The sequence below is a fragment of the Hoplias malabaricus genome, chromosome X1 (genome assembly GCF_029633855.1).
Source record: "Hoplias malabaricus isolate fHopMal1 chromosome X1, fHopMal1.hap1, whole genome shotgun sequence".
NCBI classification, from domain to species: Eukaryota; Metazoa; Chordata; class Actinopteri; order Characiformes; family Erythrinidae; genus Hoplias; species Hoplias malabaricus.
The window spans coordinates 17,181,286-17,201,140 of record NC_089818.1 but is presented as its reverse complement, the minus strand read 5'-3'; the positions used below and the strand labels follow the sequence as shown (position 1 = coordinate 17,201,140).

Here is a 19,855-nt window from a genome sequence, read left to right as displayed (position 1 = left end):
GTCCTGATGCGGGCTCGCCTGGGACGAACACAGATGAGTATCGTCAACTGTTTTTGAAACTAAAATCAGTGTGTGAGGAACTATCTGTGCAGGTACGGAGAAACAGAGGAGGAGACGAGGAGCATGAGATACTTCCCGAGGTGGCCGTGGCTCCATGGGTGTATCTGAGAGCCATTAAGCGAAAGTGGTCAGAACCTCGCTGGACAGACCCATTCCGGGTGACAGAGAGAACCAGCCACGCAGTACAACTCAAGGGTAAAGGCAGCTCATGGTACCACCTGTCTCAGTGCAAGCCAGCACTGCCACCAGAGGAGCACCAGACGCAGAAGCAAGCATCTAATTAGTAACAAGTGCCAGCTGGACACTCTGCGAACGGCAGGTGTCACCGGAGAGCTGTCTGAAGCTCTTGAAGATCAAGAACAGATTATTATTTTCTTTACAGGTTGTCGTGGACTCTTCTTCTTTACAGGTTGCTTGGACTCTTAATTTTTTTTTCCTTCTTCTTTCTTTGCAGGTTGACGGGGTGCATTTGAAACTTGCACTAACATGTACTAACATGTGAAATTATGCATATTAATATACGCTAATCAGCCAGAAACGCCTCACCAGCAGGGGACACGTCATATGGGGTATAACTGTGGAGTCAGATCTTGGAGAGTTCAGAGCTTTACGTGGAAGGGGTATTAGACTGTTTTTCATGTATTAGTTCTCCTGGATCCAGTATTGTTAAATAAATACTTTGATTTGCTTTGAACTTCACTCGACTGGTTTCTGCGACTCTTTCGGAACGAACACGTCTCCCCGAAGAGGGAGGGTGTATTTTGGACCTTTTGGAGATTTTCTAAATTTTAATTACTTTGAGAACGGTCCAAAAGAACATTTTACTCTTCACTGATTGACAGCATCTGAGGTAAACAGTGTAGTTTTGATGGACAAGGCTGTAAAAGAGTGACTTACTGAACAATTTTTTCAACTTAAAGGTTATAATGCAGAGGAGGAGCAGCAGTCCGAGGCCTACAGCCAGTAAAATAAAGATAAGCTTGGATTTTCCATTGCTGCGGTGAATGAAGACACATGACCTGTGTAAGTTATTCATTAAACAAAAGTGAGAACCATCCTGAAGCCTATAATATGAAAACACAATAATGTATTTTTAACTAAAGCATTTCCAAGCACTCGCTGCCATACACACAGTTTAATCAGTCTCTGACATACAGAATCAGTAAACTCTTCACTATATTCACAATTACTTGTTTGGCCAAATCTCCTTGTCATTGGTGTGGTAAACCTGTCCAGGAGTTGTTCCTGCAGAGGAGGCTGATTTTACTGCAGAGAAAGCTGTTGTTCTGCAAGAAGCAAAAAGAAAAAGTGGTAACTGTGTTTAAAGACCGAACAAAAATCGAATGTTTTATCCGTTGACAAAAAAGACTTAATAGACTGTCCAAAAAATATCCAGAATCCAGTAAAAATCTAAGAATACGCAAACCAGTGGTGTCAAACATACGGTCCGGAACTAATTCCTCGAGTGCACGTGAGCGGGAACACTCTCCTTTCTGATTGTTCGGCCCAAATACATTCCCGCGAGTCGAATTCAGAACTGGAGCACGAGGGGGTTTGATTTGGATTGCCAACCGCCCTGCATTTGGACACTAAACCCTATGTTCCGTTTCAAGCCGATACTGGAAGACATTTTCCATTTTATTCTGTACTTATGAGATAAAACTGTTAAGATGAAGCTCTATAGCACTCCCTCAGCCAGAGTGAGGCTCAAAGACACCACGGCACAAGAACGCGCTTCTCAATGTTCGCATTTATTAAGCCATCCAGAGGTAGTTGTCCATTATTTAGTGCTGCAGCCAAAGGAGCCACAGCCCCCCTCATTATTGGGGGTTGTTTTTTTATGTATGTGAGGGTAAATAAGATAAAAAACATATTTGTTATAATGAGTTGTACATTTTTATCCATTTATTTATGTTCAAATTGTGAATTCAGCATGCATCCTGTAGATAAACTGAAACATTCAAGAGGAGTTGCTGATGTTTTATTGATTAATACTAAGCTTTTTTGGCCTGACCCTCCAGTCATTGAACAGTGTAATGTGGTGCGCTATCCACACTGAGTCTGACACCCCTGCTCAAAGCTAATTTTGAGTTTTCAATAGTGCACACACAGCTTTACAGAGGAAACATTGTAATAATTATAGCACACTCCTGCACATAAACCTACATACTGTACTTTATTTGAATAATAAAATGTTCTACTAAATTTAAAGCTTTCGAGGGGCCCGGTTCCTCCTGTAATGACTCTTTGACCAAAGGCTGTTAGAGCTTACACAGTCAGACAAGAAAATCTGCATTTTGCATACTTGTTGTGCTTTAATCTCACACTCTCTTGGACCTTGTACATTCACAGATGTTATTTTGGAGATGGGGCAGCTGTTTTTAAAAATGAGTAAAAGCCTGCTACAGTGAGGTGTGAATGTGTAGTGGTTTGTCAAGACATCCACAAAGAGGAACTTCACTACTTACTGATATGTTGTGGTTAAATTTGCATTTCTGGTCAAAGGTGAGGAACCTAGAAAGACAAACAAACATTGTCTCAAAATTCATTTAAATTTGATCTATTCCAGTGTGATTTGTAGTTATAACTGTGGCCTCACTGATGCTGGTTTTCTCAGTTGAGGAAGTTGCAGTCACAGATGCTGTTGCTGTTGAAAAGGAGAAATAAACTGATGTTAGTGGCACAGTTACAGCAGGACGGTGAGCAGATATGGGCAGTGTTTCTGATATATGTGCACTTACTTGTAGGTCTTTCAGTGACAGTGAGATGAACAGTAACTCCCACTTCTCCTGCACTGAACCAGTACCAGCCAGCATCACTCTTCTTCAGTCCACTCATCTCCACACTGACCGCTCCTCTCCCATCATCACTGATCTGCACTGCTGAATTCTGGGATGTTAAGCAGCTCCAGTCTCTAAATCTGCACCACTGCTTCTGTTTATTCTTAGAATCAGTTCTGTAGAGACACTGGACACTGACACTGCCCCCTTCCTGACCACTCACTCTGCTGTTTATCACAGACACAGCAGGATCTGAATAAAGAGGCAGAGAATGAGTGCTGTAAACACGTCCTCCATCAAACAAGCTTTAAGTTACAGTGAACAGGTTCTACTTCACACAGAGAGACTTCTTACCTGCACTGACCGTCAGGTACAAATAATGACTGTCATCTGAACCGCCTTTGATTTCCACAGTGCACCAATAATCTCCAGAGTCAGAGTCTTGGAGACTGTTGAGTTCCAGAGTAAACATATTCTGGGTCGGATAATCAGTGACTGATGTTCTTCCTCTTGTGTTTGTACGGGCTACTATTTCACAGGAGCTTCAGTAATACCCCTTACACCAGTATTTAGGGTTTGATTTGTATTGTTCATCATAAAAACATGGAATGGTGAGAGATCCTCCACTTTTTACAGCTACATTCCTCAGTGTCTTCACACTCTCAGACTCTACAGAGAAGAAGTCAAATGGTACAACAGTGTTACTCCGACTCAGGAACTGCTTCAGAACTATATCAGAGGAATAAACTGGTCATAACTGAGCAAACACATTTCACCCTCGTCCTAAATGTTATTATTCAGTATCCACTCTGCACCCTGGAGCAGGTGAGTTAATCAAAGTGTATTTAAAGCAGTGAGAGAGTGAAGAACACACCTCCAGTGCACAGGAATGATGCAGCATTGATCTTACCTGAGATGTAGAGGAAGAACACAGAGAGAATTAAAGAACTCATGAGGGAGTAGAAGTGCATCTTTCTGTAAGAGGCTCCAGAGGCAAATACTCTTCCTGCCTCTGAGTGAATTACATTTGACTGAGGTGTTCTTCCTGTTTTTGACCCTCTCCCTGCTCTGAATTGATTGGTTAAAAAAATATGGATGATTATTTGATGATTCTGTGATATTTTAGTGAATTAATCAAATTATTAAATTATAATGTGAATTTTAAAAATATATAATAATAATATTAATAAAATACAATACCAAATAAAATACAGGTTTATTTCAACTGGTTTAAATTGTTAACATAGTTTCTGATCTAGATATTTTATTGTAAAATTCAGAAATGAATAATTGTGAGAGTTTTTAATATCAGAGTTTGTAAAACATTGCTGTTATTTCAGTTTTTCTCAAATCCTTCACTTACTGGGATCAGGAATAATCAGAAGGTTAATCGTGTTTTGTGGAACAGGTTGTGTCCTTAAAAACAGTTTTCAGAGTGACCTCACTGTGTTCACGCCCAGAAAGGGAGATCAACCTATTTTTTTTCCTTTACCCTATAGGTCTTCATGTTGCTGAAGTGTCATCAAAGTGTAGACATCTGCCTCCATTTAGGACTGGGCCCTGCTTGTTTCCTCGATTAGTCCAGTTTTCTGGTAAAGGAGAGGAACAGTAGGAAAAAAGGGGAAGGACGAGAGGAGGTAAGAACAACCACAGGGTTCTCTGACTCTAGAAAAACAGGCTGAATCTTTTATTTATACTTATATGTGTATATAAAATCTACCCCCTTTTGGTGAGTAATCTACTTCCCCCTGTTGATGAGTTGGAACTGTTGCAATTATTTTTTTTATTAAATCAAGTGGAGTTGAAGGGTGGCACAGTGGCGCAGCAGGTAATCACAGTCACACAGCTCCAGCGACCTGCTGGTTGTGGGTTCAAGTCCTGCTCCGGGTGACTGTCTGTGAGGAGTTTGGTGTGTTCTCCCTGTGTCCATGTGGGTTTCCTCTGGGTGCTCCCCTCCCACTGTCCAAAAAAATGAGTGAATGTGTGAGTGTCTTTCACCCTGCAAAGGACTGGCTCCTTCCAGGGTGTGTTCCTGCTTTGCCTCAATGATTCTGGGCATGCTCCAGAACCAACGCGACCCTGGTTACAGACAATGAATGAATGTTTTTATCTTTACAAAAGTGCTAATCACTACTACTACTACTGCTACTTCTGTGAGTACTGTTTGAGGTTTTGGCAATATATATATATATATAAATATAATGATAATATGAAATTGATATATATTTCAAACATTTTATCCGTTTTTTTCTATGCACTGTAAAACTGAAATAAAAAACGCCACTCAGGAGCTGTGCTGACTGCTGTGCTGTATTTGGCCACTAGAGGGAGGCAAAAGTCTACTCGCTAATAATTAGGTTCTCTTTCAAGCATTCGTTTCGGTGTCTCACTATGGGATACGCCCCCTTCGCGTATACCTCAGAAGCTCTATTACACTACGCCAGCCCCTGGGCTGGCTGACAGCTGTGATGCTCATGCGCCGCCCTCAATATATAATACGGAGCACGACATCATAACCTCATTCAAAACCTTCTTCTCGCTTCACTCCAGAAGCCTTCATTCTCTCTCCCCTCGCGACACCTAAGCTTCACTGTCCGCAGACGGAGTTAATACCTCCGTCGACGGGCGCTTAGTGTCGTTAAGGAAGAGAAAAATTATTGATTCGTGTCTTCACCATAGCTCGGATTATTCTAGTCGGTTTGTCTCCAAACAACGGCTACATAGCTAACGGCCCCTGCTAACTAACCACCACGTTAGTTGCGACTCTCGGCTAGTCGTTAGCTCCCGTGCTTGCGGTACTATTTGGTCACCACGCCAATTGTTTCCAACAGCACAGTCTAAGCACAATTTAGCACACCAGCTAAATGGCTGCAGCAATGCAGGCGGTGCCTATTGGGGACGGAGAACCAGCGCGGACGTGTCCCTGCGGGAATAAAATATCTAGCAGAGACACTCACCAGGTCTGCTCCGTTTGTCTCGGGCTGAGACATGCCCAGGCAGCGTTGAATGACCCGGGCTCGTGCGAGCACTGCGCGCGGTTTACCGTTAAAAGCCTCCGCCGTAGGCTGGCACGCCAAGCCAGTTTTTCAGGCGAGGACCCCCTTGTGTCCGGCGCTACCATTACGCCGACTTTACAGCAGGCCACCATGCCCGTTGAATCGTCCACCCCCGTGGCTCTTAGCTGGGGTGACCAACTCGATTCCCTCGACCCCCTGCCCACCCTGCTAGACGCAGAGGAGGACGAGGAAGAGGCAGAGGAGGACTATGAGGATGGCGGTTCCGAATTTCTCGTCTCGGATGAGGACATTGAATTCGAGGACTCTCCGTTTCTCAACCCCGCCCAGATGGCAAAATATCCCGGTGCCATGCAGGCCACTAATGACCCAGATGGGACGCCACCGTCGCCCCTTCTAGGTGTGGACCTGCAGGATGTGCTTAAGCGCGCAGCTGACAAGCTGGACATCCCGTGGCCGACCGTAAGCGCGGAGACTGCAAAGTCACGCTACGAAGGGAAGAGACTGCCGCGGGCAAAACGGGCTGCAAGACAGCTACTCCCCGTATTTCCTGAACTGGTGGAGGAGTTGGCTACTTTCTGGAAGGAGAAGCCATTTACTGGCAAAACTCCTATTCAGGGGGGATCTGCCCTCGACATGGAAGGTATGGAGAAGGAAGGCCTTCTGCGTATGCCTCCAATGGAGCCCCTAGTGGCAGCGCACCTGCACCCCAGCCGCTCAGCAACCAGCAACCCTACGTTGCCCTCCAAAGCTGACCGCTTTCAGTCTAACATGACTGAACGGGCTTATAAAGCAGTGGCGCTTTCCGTGAGAGCCCTGAATGCCATCTCCATGCTGACAGCCTACCAAGCTGAACTTCAGGACGAGACGTCAGCCACGCCAGGTCTGTCTCAGTGGGAAGAGATTTGTGTGGTCACTGACCTCTCCCTCCGTCTCCAGAGATGTGCGGTGCAATCAGCGGGGAAAGCCATGGCCACCATGGTGGTCCAAGAAAGAGGCAGGTGGCTTAACCTGGCAAACCTCTCTGACAGGGAGAAAGAGGCCATCCTGGATGCACCAGTGGTGCCAGAGGGCATCTTTGGCTCCGCTCTCACATTAATGCAGAAGCGGTGTGAGGAAAAGAAGAGAGATGATGAAGCCCTTCAGCTGTGCTTGCCCAGGAAGCCACAGCAGGGCCCCTCAGCACAACCTCGGCCCTCTTTCATGCAGGCTTCTGCTCGCCCGGCCACCAGCTTCCGCATCCCCAGACGGCCTAAGCCACAGCCTGGCCCGCCAAGTCAAAGTGGGGGCGCTGAAAGTAAGACTGTCTGGCCCAAAAAGACCCAGGGACAGCCACAGGCAGTACAGCCTCTCCCTCCATCCTCACAGGTGGTAAGGAGGAAAAAGAAGTCTGCCTAGGAGTCCTTTGCTTCAGGGGAGAGCCGCCACCCCCCCGTTCTTCGGCTCTTACCCCCAGGCCCCACTATGTTCAGGTGGAGCATGGGTTAACCCCCCCCTTATGTTCCATTTGGCTACCAGCCCATTCACTCAACACACAACCACTCATTCCAGAGCTGTGTTCAATAAAGCAAGGTGTCTCTGTGTTTCCTGTATTTCACATGTTGCAAAACAAAATAAAACACAAAACATTGCAAAACAAAATAAAGTTGAGTGTGTTAAGAGGCAATGCAATGCAAAAAATGTTGCAAAACATAAACAACCTAAAACAAAAGCCTTGGAAGGTTTCCATGCCTTCAAAGGCAATGAGCCACTTAAACGCTGTTACAGCGCGACCGGCTCGCGCATGCGCAGTACAAAGCACGTGCAGACGCACTCTGCGACCACTGGAGGGCGCGAGTGTCTTACGGCTAGACAGTTGGACTGCATGCGTTTCATCTCAGTGGGTACTAAGAACAATACGACATGGGTACAGACTGCAATTTTGCAACCAGCCCCCAAAGTTCAAAAGCATTGTTCACTCCAGGGCAACTGGGGAATCAGCTCACATCCTCCAGGAGGAAATCTCCTCACTACTGGGGAAAGGAGCTATAAGGGTGGTCCCACCCGAACAAAGTCGGACAGGGTTCTATTCTCGGTACTTCCTAGTGCCGAAGAAGGGGTCCCAAACCCTGCGCCCGATTTTGGATTTACGTGCTCTGAACAGATACTTAAGACAGTACAAGTTCAGGATGCTCACTCATCCAGCTCTGCTGAAGTTTGTACGCCCAGGAGATTGGTTCACTTCCATCGACCTGAAGGACGCTTATTTCCATATCAGCATATACCCGCCGCACAGGAAATACCTCAGGTTTGCTTTTGCGGGGGTAGCCTACGAGTACATGGTTCTCCCATTCAGTCTCTCCCTCAGTCCACGAGTATTCGTGAAATGTACGGAGGCAGCGATTGCCCCTCTAAGAGAGCATGGCATCCGTCTCGCTACTTATATAGACGACTGGCTTATCGCAGCACAGTCCGAGAAAGAGGCAAGAACACACACAATGCAGCTCATAGAGCACCTTGTACAACTAGGGTTTCAGATAAACAGGGAAAAGAGCGTATTGACGCCGACCCAGCGCATATCATACCTGGGCCTGTCACTGGACTCAGTGTCTTTCAGGGCAAGCCTGTCTACGGAGAGAGTTGTAAAGCTCAAAACATGCTTGGATACATTTCGGAGGGACAGTATGATCCCATTCCGTGTGTGTCTCAGACTACTGGGCATGATGGCCTCAGCTTTAGACGTTATCCCGTTGGGACGTCTATTCATGAGGGGGTTTCAACGCTGGGTGGCTTCGCTAGGGCTGAACCCGCTGTATCATATGCGCCGGAGAGTAGAAGTCACTCGGGCAGCGTTGATAGCCCTGTGTCAGTGGAAGCGCATGGGTTTTCTCACACAGGGGGTTCCTATGGGCATAGTTTATGCCAGACGTGTAGTGACTACAGATGCGTCACTGTCCGGTTGGGGGGGCACTCACGAGGGCAGAATAGTGAACGGCAGGTGGAACAGCAGTCAGCAGTCCCTCCACATAAACTGCTTGGAGATGCTGGCGGTTCATCTGACGGTGAGACATTTCCTCCCTTTTTTAGAGGGGTGCCACGTTCTCGTGAGGACAGACAACACGGCAGTAGTGGCTTACATCAATCGACAAGGAGGTCTGCGGTCCCGACCGTTACACACGCTGGCACGCAGACTGATTTTATGGAGCAGCGTTCACTTTCTATCCCTGAGAGCAACACATGTTCAAGGGATGCTCAACAGGGGAGCAGATCTGTTGTCGAGAGGCAATCCTCTTTATGGGGAATGGGCACTCAACAGTGCAGTTGTCCAACAGATTTGGGAGCGCTACGGCAGGGCAGCAGTGGATCTTTTCGCGTCGAAAGAGAATGCACAGTGCCCTCTGTTCTACTCGCTGCACGACCAGAGTGCCCCGCTCGGGGTCGATGCCTTTGCACACGAGTGGCCACAAACACTGCTTTATGCGTTTCCACCTATAGCACTAATCTCCCCGACTCTAGCCAGAGTCAGGGAGAGGTGCCTGTCTGTTATCTTGATAGCTCCGCACTGGCCGGGCAAGCACTGGCTGGCGGAGATCATACAGATGCTTCAGGGGAACCCATGGCCCCTCCCACTACGCAGAGATTTGCTGACGCAAGCAAGGGGAGAGATTTATCACCCACACCCAGAACGTCTGGCTCTATGGGTATGGCCCGTGAGTGGTTTAATTTAAGCATAACAGGGTTGCCGCTGAATGTGGTTGAAACCATTCAGAATGCTAGAGCTCCATCTACCAGGTCCCTTTATGGGTACAAGTGGCGGATATTTGAGCAATGGTGCTCAGACAAACTCGAAACCCCGTTTCAGTGCTCTGTCGGGGTTATACTAGCTTTCCTTCAAGATTTGATTGACAAAGGCAAATCATTTTCCACTATTAAAGTGTACCTGGCAGCTATTGCAGCATGCCATGTGGGCTTCGAAGGGAAAACTGTGGGGCAACACCCTTTGGTGTGCCGTTTCATGAAGGGGGCACGACGTAGTTTGCCGGTCTCCAAACCCGTCTCTCCATCTTGGGATTTGGCCTTGGTGCTGGAGGCTATGTCAGTCGCACCTTTTGAGCCACTAGACCAGGTAGACTTTAAGTTTTTGTCTTTCAAGACAGCACTTTTGCTAGCCCTGGCATCGGCTAAGCGTGTAAGTGAAATACACGCTTTGTCTGTGTGCTCTACATGTATGCAGTTTTCGCAGGGGGACTCTAAAGTATGTTTACGTCCAAATCCTGCCTTTATTCCCAAGGTTATTCAGCCTTGTCTCCCTTTGGAACTTCAGGCATTTTATCCTCCGCCTTTTACCTCGCCAGGCCAGCAGCAGCTGCATACGTTATGTCCTGTGCGAGCACTGCGAATTTATGTGGATAAAACGAAGGACTTTAGGAAATGTGACCAGCTTTTCGTGTCGTGGGCAAAGCCATACACGGGGAAAGCAATTACAAAACAAAGACTATCGCATTGGATTTCAGATGCGATCGCGTTGGCATACTCCAGTAAAGGACTGGCAGTTCCACCGGGCGTCCGTGCACACTCTACAAGAGGTGTAGCAACCTCTTGGGCAATCTTTAGAGGTCTCTCGATTCAGGAGGTGTGCGCAGCAGCGAGCTGGTCCTCGCCTCATACGTTCGCCAGGTTTTATAAAATGGATGTGACAGCACCTAGTGTAGCACATATGGTATTGAGCGCCGGCTCTGGGATTTAACAGTCCCAGCCTTTCTGAGGCATAGCTGGTTGACAGTATGTTCGGGACAGGCTTGTCTGGCAATACGGGAGTAAGGATATCCCATAGTGAGACACCGAAACGAATGCTTGAAAGAGAACTTTAGGTTACTATGTAACCCCGGTTCTCTGATAGCATGAGTGAGGTGTCTCACCAGACCACCCTCCTTGCAGTGTGAAGCGAGGAAGAGGTGTACCTGTTTTGAATGAGGTTATGATGTCGTGCTCCGTATTATATATTGAGGGCGGCGCATGAGCATCACAGCTGTCAGCCAGCCCAGGGGCTGGCGTAGTGTAATAGAGCTTCTGAGGTATACGCGAAGGGGGCGTATCCCATAGTGAGACACCTCACTCATGCTATCAGAGAACCGGGGTTACATAGTAACCTAAAGTTCATCGCCCACTCCTGTTTCCTTATCTAATTTAGAGCTGCTAACAAGTGTAGTGCATTTTTATGTAATCTCAGTTGGTCATTGTTTGCTGGGGGTTTAGCATTTGGGCCTTATTCTTTGCCTCTTTGTGTTGTCTCAGAGACCTGGGTTCAGTCCCACTACAGAGTGAAACACTGTTTACAAGAACATTTGATCATTGTGTTAAATAATGCATTGAGAAGATGTGCTGTTTTCTAGCAAGCACACCCCTCCACTCACTTAACTGCTTATTTCCTCACAGAAATATTAAGACAGCGAATTGCTGGTAGCACATTTATAATTTGATAGATAACAACAAATCTTCATATTACAGTGTTCTGTACGTTCTTGGTGTGAATGTGCCTGAGGAAATCTTCAGAAGCACCACCACTGTACACCTTGAGCTGGTCTGAATTCAGCTGCACTTTCCTTTGACACCTGGAGAGATGACTGCAGCATGTGAAAGCAGAGATTTATGTAAACTACAGTATGTGAGTTGTTGAGTATGGCACTCTTGAATTATACATGTCTCAGGAATAATACGTGACTAATTACAGGTGTGTGCAAATGTCAGATGCTTTATTTTACTAAGTGAAAAAAACAAGTACACACACTCTACAGAGAACACACTACTACACAATCACACACTTTAAAGGCTACATCTTTAATTGTGGGCAAACACCGTTCTCTTCTTTGTTTACATTTAAAAGCTTTGTGTGTTATAAGGTGCAACGGTATGTTTGAGGGGACAAAAAAGACAAGTGTAACTTGTCTGTACGTTTTTAGGCATTGTTTGATTTACCACAGAAACTCATTTGTTACACGAGTTTAGTTTTGTAACACTTTCGGTCTGTGTTTACATTCATGCATTTGGCGGTCTCCTGAATTTAGAGTCAGTTCAATCTACAGCAAAATTAAGTCAAAATTACCCACCTATGAAGCAGAAATAATGCAATATCCACATCTTAGGTCATGCTTTTCAAGGTTTGGAGGTCAATTAGTTGTCTAAAAACCTGCAGATGCCTTTTTTCTGCCATGAACAGAGAGGGAAACCTAGCATACCAGACCAAGACACTGTTTATTTTTACCCATTTACAGGCTCCGGGGTGTCATAAACACATTAGACTGGTTTTGGGCATGCAAACAGACTAGAGAGCAGCAAATGATGAGGAAACATCCTCAAATTATTATATAAAGTGTTTTTTTTTTTTGTTTTTTTTTAAATTGTGAACATCACTTTAATGCATGGTTACAGTTGATTTGCTAAATGTAAGCTAAATGTGGGCTGTGAAACATAACTTACATTAACCTCAATTTATTAAACTTAACATTAGCGTTTAAAATTATTTTAAAAGCAGGTGTTAATAAAATAATAAATGCACTTAAAAAGATGCTGGACACAGAAGGAATAACGGAGGGACGAATGTGATTGATTAAAACGGATTGGTTGGGGATTTTCAAATACCACACCATAAACCTGTAAAGCTCTGCCTAATCCCTTGTGGTTTGCCTGCTCTGTCTGCCATAATAGACTCTGGAAGAATAAATGTGCAATATACTGCACACTTAGTTCTGTTTCCTAATTTGTTAGAAGTGCTGCAAAAAATTCAGTATTTTTTTTTGGCTTAAATGGAGGAAAATGTGAATCAGTGCCTCTGACGAAGCTGCAGAAAGCTCTGCTACCTGTGAGGCAGATTTTGAAGAAGTACTTTTCTGCATATTTGAGTTATAACTGCTGCCTCAGAGGAAGCTGCATGGTGTTATACATTGAAATGTGGCTGTTTATGAGGCAGCTTCTAAAGAAGTACTTCCTCAGAGGCAGCATATCATTATTGTATTAAATTCTGTAGCTCCTTCAGAAGCAGCAGTCAGAACTTCAGTGTGCATGAATGTACATCTTCAAAACTACATTACAGAGTTACATTATACTTTCTTCATGTAAAACAAAATACTGAGATTTTCTGCAGCACTTCCAACTAATTATGAAACAGAAATGTACAGTGTACAGTAACAAAAAAGAAAGTCATCATACACATGTATTATTCCAGAGACATTTCTAGCAGTCAGAGCAGACAAACATGAGGGTCTAGGTGGAGGTATTTGAACATTTCCACCCAATCAGTTTTAATCAGTCACATTCATCTCTGCCTGTTGGCCACTAATCAATTATGATCCTGCTGCGTTGAAGGCAGTGCTGCCTCCAGAATCATTTTGAGTTGTGACTTTGCAGAATACACAATGCACATCATTCGCACATATTGTGGTGAGAGGAAGAATACAAGCTGAACTAAGTGACTAAGGGCTCTTGTAAAACATGTTATGAATCAGAATTTTCAGCAATGTGACTTATTTACATTAATGGACATACAAGCTGTAAAATACATTTGGGAATGCCATAATGGTCAGTAAGCCTGCTATGCTGCACTGACCACTACAATGAGAACTGCTTTTGCAAGCATTGAAATCACACAAAAGTATTTTTATATTAAATATATTGTTTAGCTTGACCAGCAGTGCAGTTTCGTCTGTGCAGTTGATCTGGTTTAGCTGTTTGTTCAGAAATGCAGCAGTTTACACCTGGAATCAACACGTAACAGAAACAATAAGCAGAAGGCTGAAAAAAGTGTCAATCAACCCATCACAGAGATCATGGTGAATGATGGCTCACCTCTTACTTGTAAAGCACAGAGCTGTATATCACTGCATCATCTTGAGCTGTTGGAGAGAGCTGGAAAATGGGACAGCTTTAGAAATAAAGGAGATCTCTCTGAAAGATTTTTCCTCACTCAAAATCAGTTTGCAACAGAAACATTTCTCTGTGCTCTTACTGCTGCAAAGAACTCATGGGTTAATCAGAAGAATCCACCTCCATAACTCCCAGTTGCTTGTATGCATGGACCAATGTTGGAAACCCACTGAATCATGGAAAACTTCACTCCATTCTGTGGAATCTCTGTTGCTGTCGTCCTATAACAATTCTTTTATTTTATGTTTCACTATGTTTTCACTAAGTTTTCATATGTGCAGTGTCCATACACCATTAAATTGTATGTTTTATGTTGCACTAGCTTTGCACTAGTTGCAGTTTAATGTTACGTATTGTCTTATGTAGCACCTTGGTCCTGGAGGAACGCTATTTCGTTTCACTGTGTACTGTAAACACTGTATACTGCTGAAATGACAATAAACTTCTTGAACTTGAAATAAATAAATAAATAAAGAAATAAAGAAATCTCAGCTTTTTCAGTAAGTAAACTGAAGGCTTGATCAGGCAACTATCACCTAAACTAGATACTTCACATAAACACTTACTGCTTTCTGGAAAATGATGTCATCGCTATTTCAGGTGGTCAAAACCGAGGTGTGATTCAAGACAACAGTGTTATTTTTAACAGTTCACTTACAGTTCTATTATTGGTAGCTGTGTCTACGTTGCTGTAGATCAAATATTCCTCAGCTGCTTCAGGTGAAGTCTGTGGAAATAATTTACATATTATAAATCACTGTTAATTTTTTAGTAAATAAGTTCTGTTTATAAAGCCACAAGCCACTTTATTTATATCTACTTTGTACATACTTTCATTGTCCAATTTTTATTAGCCCCCCAAACCATAAAAGACTGCTTTGTAGTTCTAAAATTACACACTGTAGTCCACCTGTTGTTGTGCATATTTTACCCCTTTCACCCTGTTCTTTAAATGCTGTGTCTGATCCACTCCTATCAGCACACTACACACTAAAACAGCACCAATATTTCAGTGTCAATTCAGTGCTGAAAATGAGAACAGAAGGCTTACAAAGTATGCACAGCAAGAGGTGGACTGAAATCTGCAAATCTAGAACAACAAATTATTGTGAATTACCCCTTGGGCATTAATAAAGGCAATGTAATCTAATTTAATATACACAGTGGAAATGATAAAATGGCCAATGAATATAAAAATGTCATTTTAATCTTACAGTTAATCAGTGTATTAACACATGCACATGAAATCGTACTATTTTCTCTTAATATTTCAGTGAGTAAATACAATTAAATGTAGATGTATGTGAAAGATATATTTTTACCTTCTTTTTGTGAATCACGGTACTGTATGTCACTGATTTCTCAGCTTCAGCTCTAGAGGTCTATTGTACACACACATACACACACACACACACACACACACACACACACAAACGGTCATGCAATAAATTAGCAACAACAACAACAAAAAAAGAGGCTAAATGGGCAAAATACTAACTATTGCACTGCAATGTGGCCCCTATCACTCACAGCACTTTCATTGTGAACTGCAGAGTTACTGCTCCTCTCTGTGGTCTCTGTTTGTTTTGCTTCTGTTAGAGAGAGATGGAGAACATTACACAGATTATATATTATTTATTAGTCACCCTTTATATTTTTTCCAAAGAATGTTTGAAGATTAGCAACATTAGCTTCATAACTCCACCATCTGTCAAAAACCGTTTAAATTGATTAAAAGTCCATAAGTGTGTGTCAGATGAAAACTTACTAGATCTTTTTCTCAACATGAAAGTTATAATGCAGACCAGGAGGAGCAGCAGTCCGAGGCCTACAGCCAGTAAAATCCTGATAAGCTTGGAGTCTCCATTGCTGCAGTGAATGAAGACACATGACCTCTGTTTAAGTTATAATTTAAACAAAATGGAGACCCACCATGAAGCATATAAATTACTCACACAATAAGTGAAGTGTTTCAGAGCACACATGCTGCCTAATGAACAGTTTCATCAGTATCTGAACCACAGAAGGTGCAATAAACAACTTTTCACAGTATGTGGGAATAACTTATCTTGCCCACTCTCATTGTCACTTGAGGGATCAGCAGGTTCAGAAGTTTCTGCAGAGGAGGCCATTTTACCTAAGATGACCATATGCTCCTTTTCAACATACATGTCTTCTTTTTTTGGGACCTAAAATATGCATCTGGTTGTGATTTATAAATTGTCAAAAATGTTCTGTTGTCTGCACTTGTCCCTGTATCAATTTTTGCCCAAATTCGTAAACCCTTCCTTCAAGTGTACACCTGCATGTTTGATGACATTGTTGAAGAGTGAGCATAAAGGGCACAAGGATTCAAGTGTTCAAGGGGTTGGAGCTGAGTAAAATTGTGACTATGTTGTGAAAATGGGGCCAAAATATTTAACCAAAATAGCTGAATAATCCATTAATTCACTGTCTCTAACTGTTTATCCAGTTCAGGGTCACAATAAACGCTGAATCCATAACCAAAAAATTACATTTTGAAAAGAAGTGGACACACCTGACGAGTTCATCTGCCCAAGTTTTTGTTTAATTTGAACTTTACACAAAAACAGGCGGAACCTCTGGATTATTAAAGCCAGAACAACAGAGTGAGAAACAGTGAATTACATACAGATTCATTTTATTAGTTATTTTATTTATAGGAAAAGGTTTGCAATGCTTTATTCCTTTATCTAGTATAGGCTATATTAATTCTGGCTGATAAAATGTGGTAGTTGCTTTTATTAATTTTACAAACATCACAATTAAAATGTGATCTTGTCGGTGTCTGTCATTATCATAAGTTTCTGGTGTAAACCGGTTATTTGAATGTCATTTCAATACAGTGATTCAGTTTTGTAGTTTGGTATAAACAGAAAATAACAGCTTTAACAGGTCGTATTATCAAGAACTGACAAGCTGAACCGTTTTTATTTATGTTTACTGACAAAGTTGAAAAGAAAGGAATAATATCAGTATCATCCATAAATGGATTTGTTAGCTGTTGTGTTAAAGAGTATCTTGTATGTATTAAAGTTCCACAAAATAACTGCACGCAGGAACAGAGCCTTAGGGGTAAAGCACCAGAGGCGATTGCTCTAAGACTGCAAGGGAAGCTCAGCTTCCCCTAAAATGTCAAAAAAAGTGATCAAATATATACTGTTGTGTGTACATGTCAGTGAATAAATTTGCACTACAACGCGCTCAACTTTTGTTCAGAATCAGCGTCTTATCACTGGTAAAGACGCGGCTTTCTCGCAGGTTCACAGTGATCAGCGAATCAGCGATCTTTTGGTGTAAAGCTCCGTTGGAGCGTTACATTTTCATTCTGTTCTGAGTTGAACCGGAGATTTTCTTAAACCTCTTAGCGGCATTTTGTTTGTTAAAACGACTAGCGACAAATCGAGCTTCTATTTCTGGTGGGTTTTTTTTGTAGCTGCTTGTGTTTGGAGACTGATTTCTATCACTCTTTTTGACTTCTATCGCAGTTTCTGACCAGTGGGTGCTGCTGAGGCCCTCCATCGTCACAAAGCACTCACAGGCGGACACACTTCACATGGGCCAAGGCCTAGCTCTGCTGGCCAATGAGAGGACACTAGTCAAGTCCGTGGAAAAGACGCGTTGTTGGTACGACATGGTCACAGATCATTTTCTTGAATTAATAATAATTAAATAAACCGACACATTTTATGATGTAGGCCGAAATTGAGCTTCCCCTCCTTGAAAGACCAGCATCCGCCACTGTAAAACACCCAATGGGCCTAGCAGACTCCACACTGATACACCCCTGCACCACCACAACCACACCTACATAGGTAATTTCACAACAGTATATAGACAGCTCTTTTTTAGCCTCTTCATATAAGCTATTCTACCGCTAAATCAGAAAGTGGATTACCCATATGGGTAAGGGTAGGGGAGTGGGCATTGCTGTATTTTCCATGTTAAAATATTTAGTATAAGCCATATGTACGTTCTATGTGTTTTTTGTTTGTTTGTTTTTAACGCTTTTTAAAACATTTTTTAGCTTATGAGAGATAAACCTACAAAAAAGACCTTTTCCTCTTATTTTTAGGGGTGCTTGGACTCATGTTAGGGGTGCTTCATTGCCCCTAAAAAGGCACTAGAAATGCCCATGGTTGCACTGTTATGTGTTTGTATTTAAAACATCTCACCCTTCTCCGAGTGACCTCTTTTTATTTAAACCAAAACATGGTTACAATTTTACCTGCAGATAAAGCATGCCATTCTGCAACAAACAAAAGGAAACAGTGGTATAGTGATCTGTGAAAGTGAAACTTATCAACTGCATAAAAAAGGAGCTAAATGTGAGCCACAAGATGCATGAGGTGAACCCACCATTCCACTCCACCAGTAGTCCACCGCCCCTGTACCCACTCCTACTCCACAGCGGAGAACATTTTCCCCTCACCCTCAAGGGTAGGGGAAAATTTTATCAGATGTCTCAGATGTTATTTTTGGAGAGCAAAGAGCAAAACATGCAACACTGAGGTGTAAATATGTGGTATTTTCAAGATTCTACAAAGCAGAACTTCACTACTTACTGATTTGTTGTGACTGACTCTGCATTTCTGGTCAGAGTTAATGAACCTAGAAAGACAAACTTTCATTATGCCTATTATTTATTTGGCATTGTTTATACTTTAATTAATTAAAATACACTTTATAATCATACATGATGTGGTCTCGCTGATGATGGTTTTCTCAGTTGAGGAAATTGTAGTCACAGCTGCTGTTGCTGTTGAAAAGGAGAAATAAACTGATGTTAGTGGCACAGTTACAGCAGGACGGTCAGCAGATATGAGCAGTGTTTCTGATAGATGTGATCTTACTTGTAGGTCTTTCAGTGACCGTGAGGTGAACAGTAACTTCCACTTCTCCTGCACTGAACCAGTACCAGCCAGCATCACTCTTCTTCAGTCCACTCATCTCCACACTGACCGATCCTCTCTCATCATCACTGATCTGCACTGATGAATTCTGGGATGTTAAGCAGCGCCAGTCTCTAAATCTGCACCACTGCTTCTGTTTATTCTTATAATCAGTTCTGTAGAGACACTGGACACTGACACTGCCCCCTTCCTGACCACTCACTCTGCTGTTTATCACAGACACAGCAGGATCTGAATAAAGAGGCAGAGAATGAGTGCTGTAAACACATCCTCCATCAAACAAGCTTTAAGTTACAGTGAACAGGTTCTACTTCACACAGAGAGACCTCTTACCTGCACTGACCGTCAGGTGCAAATGATCACCGTCATGTGGACCATCTTTGATTTCTACTGCGCACCAATAATATCCAGAGTCAGAATTTTGGAGACTGTTGAGTTCCACAGTAAACATATTCTGGGTCGGATAATCAGTGACTGATGTTTTTCCACTTGTGTTTGTACGGGCTACTATTCCACAGGTGCTCCAGTATTTCCCCTTACACCAGTATTTAGGGTTTGATTTGTATTGTTCATCATAAAAACATGGAATGATGAGAGATCCTCTTCTTTTTGCAACTACATTCTTCAATGTCTTCATACTCTCAGACTCTGCAGGTAAACCAAAATTATACATTCATTCATTCATTATCTGTAACCGCTTAATTCAATTCAGGGTTGCGGTGGGTCCAGAGCCTACCTGGAATCACTGGGCGCAAGACGGGAATACACCCTGGAGGGGGCGCCAATCCTTCACAAGGCAACACAGACGCACACACACATTCACACCTACAGACACTTTTGAGTCGTCAATCCACCTGCCAACGTGTGTTTTTGGACTGTGGGAGGAAACTGGAGCACCCAAAGGAAACCCACGCGGACACGGGGAGAACACACCAACTTTTCACAGACAGCAGGAGCGGGAATCAAACCCACAACCCCCAAGCTCTAGGGACCTGGAGGTTCAAAGTCCCGCTCCGGGTGACTGTTTATTTGGTGTCTCCAGGTGCTCCGGTTTCCTCCCATGGTCCAAAAACACATGTTGGTAGGTGGACTGGCTATTCAAAAGTGTCCATAAGTGTGTGTGTTGCGTGCTGCCCTCACAAAGATTTTGAAAGTGTGATTGTAAGAT

At 43.3% G+C, this 19,855-nt stretch overlaps 1 pseudogene; it reads right to left on the bottom strand.

Annotated features, from left to right (window-relative positions):
* Positions 1–1,246: 1,246 nt before the first annotated feature.
* Positions 1,247–19,324, bottom strand: LOC136675467 (polymeric immunoglobulin receptor-like; annotated as a pseudogene).
* Positions 19,325–19,855: the final 531 nt, after the last annotated feature.